The sequence below is a fragment of the Ictidomys tridecemlineatus genome, chromosome 7 (assembly GCF_052094955.1).
Source record: "Ictidomys tridecemlineatus isolate mIctTri1 chromosome 7, mIctTri1.hap1, whole genome shotgun sequence".
In the NCBI taxonomy this organism is placed as follows: Eukaryota; Metazoa; Chordata; class Mammalia; order Rodentia; family Sciuridae; genus Ictidomys; species Ictidomys tridecemlineatus.
This window is the reverse complement of record NC_135483.1, coordinates 60,147,388-60,152,221: the sequence shown is the minus strand read 5'-3', so window position 1 is coordinate 60,152,221 and position 4,834 is coordinate 60,147,388. Positions and strand designations below refer to the sequence as shown.

The window sequence follows — 4,834 nt, the reverse complement described above, 5'->3', positions numbered from 1 at the left end:
GTAATTTACTGAGGCTGACTTTAACTCCCCATCCTCCTGCCTCAGCCTCCTGAGTCACTGGGATTAAAAGGCGTGTGCCACAGCTCCAGGCCTCTAGAATCCATATTTAAGTGAGAAGTGTATTCTTATCCACCACAATGAATAATCCCTTCACTGGTAGACAACTCACTTTCAACCACTGAACTGGGTGTGGTAGCACACGCCTATAATCCTGTCACCCTGTAACAAAAAAAAAAAAAAAAGGAAACCACTGAACTAGAATCAGTAGTGTCAGGGTGGGGTTCCCAAACCAGCAGCATTAGCATCCCCTAGGATCTGGTTTAGGAATGCTAATCCTTGGGCCCTACCCTCTCTCTGGAAGCTGGTACTCCAGAGGAAAGACCCTGGGTTTCAACAAGCTCTCTAAGGGATTCTGAGGCATGCTAAAATCTGAGATGCATTAGATTAGATGTCTGTTACCAAAATTCTCCTGGTGATAGAAAATCACCTGGCGCCCTGATGAAAACTAATCGCCTCCCAGAAAAATTCCCTGGAGATGCACTCAAGGGAACCAGTTTGAGAATCTGTGTTTTAACCTGTAACCCAGGTGCCTTTTCCCCTGGGGCAAATTTAGGAAGTTCTGCCTCAGTTATCTCCAAGCCTCTTCCCTAGACAGGCTATCCTTTGTTGCTTGAGTAGAACATTGTTTTGAAATTGGGAAAGAGAACCACAGTGAGGTTGAGGATTAGAGAGATCCCACTCCTTCCCAGTGTGAACTGGAGGACAGAGAGAGCCTGAGGCATGTTGGGACCTCATGTTTACATGGGTCAGAAATCTATTGCCAGTAAAGTTGAGCCAATGGCAGGTTCAAGGCCAGGCTTAGCAATTTAGCAAGACCATGTCTCAAAATGAAAAATAAAAAGTGGGAGAGGTTATAACTCAGTGGTACAGCATCCATGGGTTCAATCCTTAGTACAAAAAAAAAATTACATTCCTACTAAACATACATAAATTTTTTTTCTTGTTATCGTTCCTAAACAATAGGTTTATCAACTATATCCATAGCATATACGTTGCATTCACTACTATAAAGTAATAGATGATTAAAGTACACAGGAGGATGTGCATGTGGGCAGGACATATTTAAATACTAGGACATTTTCTGTAAGGGTCTTAAGCATCCATGGAGTTTGGTACCCAAGTGGATCCTGAAACTAATCCCTCCAGATAGGGAGAGATGACTGCAAATTCAGTCTTCCATACAACCCTACCCGTCTATTGACATTAGATTACTTTCTCTGTTGATGCTGGAAACACTGACATTGACTAGGGCCTCCCTTTGATGCACAGGCAGAGGGGTACACACTGAATGTCTCCCAGCCTCTACTGACAAATGTCTGAAATTATATCCCTAAAAATTTCCTTCCAATAGTTTTTTAAGTCTTGGATTCCTCAAAGAATGTAAAAATTAAGTGATTTATTCCAAGAATTCTGCTGCTGGTCCTACAAAGTTCAGCTAGTTTTTTGTTGATTTTTGTTGTTTGGTTGTTTCAGTGCTAGGGATTGAACTCAAGACCTCGGACATGGTAAGTAAACTCTCTACCACTGAACTGCACTTCCAGCCCCACTATCTACCTTTTACAAGGAGAAGGTCTACAGATTTAGGCTAAGTAGAAAAATGTCTGTATCTTAGGTGGTTTAAGAGTGCCTTAGGCTGTCTTGTTTGTTTAAAGTGGATAGAGAACCAGGTTAGAGGGTATGAAGATAAATAATAAATGAGTGACAGCTCAAGACCACAATTAGGCCAAGGTTAATAAGCCTCAATCCCATGGGTAAAGCTTCCCTCTTTGGAAGGAGACACTACATAATTGCATCTTACTGATGTACCTGTTGGTGCATCTATCATTTAAAAAGAAAAGAAAAAAGCTAAATTAAAATGTCATCAAAGGAGCACAATCCCAACAAAATTTAAGAGCCTGTTGGCTCAGTGTTAATTGATTCATTTGGGAAAGGGAGGTAGACTTTTGGGCTCTTCTATGATAGTTTACCAATACTGGATTGACAGTGGCTTTAACAGTTAAACTTGTGTTAATTTATATTCCATATAAAGCTGGTGTAATGTAAGCTAATATGTCAGTAGATTGTTTTTGACCCAACTTTATCATAACAGAGAATGATCATTCTGAAACACATGGTGAGTATCCTTCATCCATTCTTATCCATAAAACACCAAAGCTAGGGGATAGGGTTGTGGCTCAGCAGTAGAGCGCTTGCCTAGCATGTGGGAGGCCCTGGGTTCGATCCTCAGCACCACATAAAATAAATGAATAAAGATATTGTGTCCAACTACAATTAAAAAATAATAAATATTAAAAAAAGAAAACACCAAAGCAGACAGGAAGAATATGTATTTATCTACTTTTCCTTTGAGGTGTTTTATTTGTATGTATGTACTATATCTCCCCCAGAAAAGAATTTCAAGATTTTTTTTTAATATTTATTTTTTAGTATTTGGTGGACACAACATCTTTGTCTGTATGTGGTGCTGAGGCTCGAACCCGGGCCACACGCATGCCAGGTAAGCGCATTACTGCTTGAGCCACATCCCCAGCCCCAAGAATTCCAAAATTTTCCCTCTTGTATATTTTTTTTAATTTATTTTTTTATTTGTAGTTGGATTTTATTTTATTTATTATTTTTATGTGGTGCTGAGGATCAAACCCAGGCCTCGCACGTGCTATACCGCAAAGCCACAACCCCAGCCCCCTCCTGTCTATCTTCATCTTGCTTCTTCATGGCCCTGGATGCCAGCGGAGGTTATCAATACAATGAAACCAAACTGACAGGATGGAAGCAGATTATTCTGCCATCTTTCTAGATCTTTGAGTTGCATATCAAATCTGGGGCTGATCACCCCATATTTGTCCCACCTGCCTGTAAAGTTCATAAATAATTTTCCCAGCTCTGTGATCATCAGTGATTTCAAGTTCATGGTAACCATGCTTCATCACACAAAACTGGACAACTGTGGCACATGGCCTAATGACAACCTGCTATTTGCCTTTCTTTCCAATAGTGTCTTTTTCTTTTTCTCTTCCACTCTTTTTTCTTTCTTTCTTTTTTTTTTTTTTTTTTTCTTTGTTCTTTTGAAACAGAGTCTTGCTACATTGCTGAGACTGGCCTGGAACTTGTTATACTCCTGCCTCAGCCTCCTGAGTGGCTGGGATTACAAAGCAGGGCCAGCGCCTATCTTTTGTTTATGGTCTTGAGAACATTAGCCAAGACATTCCTTCATACCATAATGGTGGCATGGAAAGAGTGAGAAAGAACATTTAAAAGCAGATTCTTCCCAGTGCCCCCAAAATAAATAAAAGTAAATAAATTAAAGTAGATTCTTGACTTTACATATATATGCATATATAATAGTCTTTTTTAATATTTATTTTTTAGTTTTAGGTGGGCACAATATCTTTAATTTATTTTTATGTGGTACTGAGAATCAAACCCAGTGCCTCATGGAGCGCGCTACCAATTGTTTGTGTGTGTGTGTGTGTGTGTGTGTGTGTGTTTGTGTCTGGAAAATCAGCTACTCTTCACCAAACTGGCTACAGAACAATTTATTGCTCTTTCTCCTTGTCTCTCTGTGATCAAAGGAAAAACATTGATATCGATAAGAAATTCCACTTATTATTCTCTGCTGAAGAGTAGAAGACAGAATGTAAGTTTTCTTAATCAGCAAATACCATACATTATCATTCTATACTATTTATGCGTAGAGATCCAAACAATTTTGGGGAGTTAAAAATACAACATGAAATAATTCTCCCCTGGGCTGGGGCTATAGCTCAGCAGCAGAGTGCATACCTAGCATGCATAAGACACCGGGTTCAATCCTCAGCACCACATAAAAATAAACAGATAAAATAAAGGTATTCTGTCCATCTACAACTACAAAAAATATTTTTAAAAAATAATAATAATTCTCCCATTGTGTAGCTCAAACACTACAGAAAACCACAAGTGTTTTTAGAATAACAAAAACAAGAAGATTTTTTAAAGATTTCAGCACTGTCATTTCTTAGTCGAAAATGCCATCATTTCCCATCTGGTCATTTGGATAAGTTAAGATACATAGCCCTTTAGAGTTGGAAACGAAGATCAACAATAGTTGTCTTTGGTTTTATAATTGACTATAAAGTACATTACTATAAATGATCATCAAGGCCAGGAGGCTTGCTATGCACGATGGTGCTTTCCTGGAATCCTAGCAACTTGGTAAATTGAGGCCCAGGAGGATTGCAAGTTTAAGGCCAGCCTCAGCAACTTATAGAGACCTTGTCTCAAAATAAAAAAGGACTGGGGATATAGCTCAGTGCTAAAGCATCCCTGGGTTCAATCCCCAGTAGCATTCCCCTCAAAACAACAAAAAAAAACTAAAGAACAAGTATCAAGTCCAGGCCAACTGACCTCACAGTTTGACCCAGGTGCCCACACTGTCTTTCACCATCTCCCTCTATTTATTAGACACTAGAGACTTAAATGTTAGAAAACACTGGAGTCAAAATAATATATTTTCCAACCAGTGTGGTGGCACATGCCTACAATCCCAGCAGCTCAGAGGCTGAGGCAGGAGAGTTCAAAGCCAGCCTCAGCAAAAGCAAGGCACTGAGCAACTTAGTGAGACCCTGTCTCTAAACAGAATACAAAATAGGGCCGGGGATGTGGCTGAGTGAACAAGCACCCCTGAGTTCAACTCCTAGTACCAAAAAAAATAATAATAACAATATTTTCCAATAACATTTGTAACAAAATTTGAAATTGAAATGTGCAACTGAAAAATCATAGTAGAAAGTTC

The 4,834-nt window shown here is 39.2% G+C and overlaps 1 pseudogene; it reads right to left on the bottom strand.

Annotated features, from left to right (window-relative positions):
• Positions 1-2,716: 2,716 nt before the first annotated feature.
• On the bottom strand, positions 2,717-3,279 carry LOC101969753 (small ribosomal subunit protein uS8 pseudogene; annotated as a pseudogene).
• Positions 3,280-4,834: the final 1,555 nt, after the last annotated feature.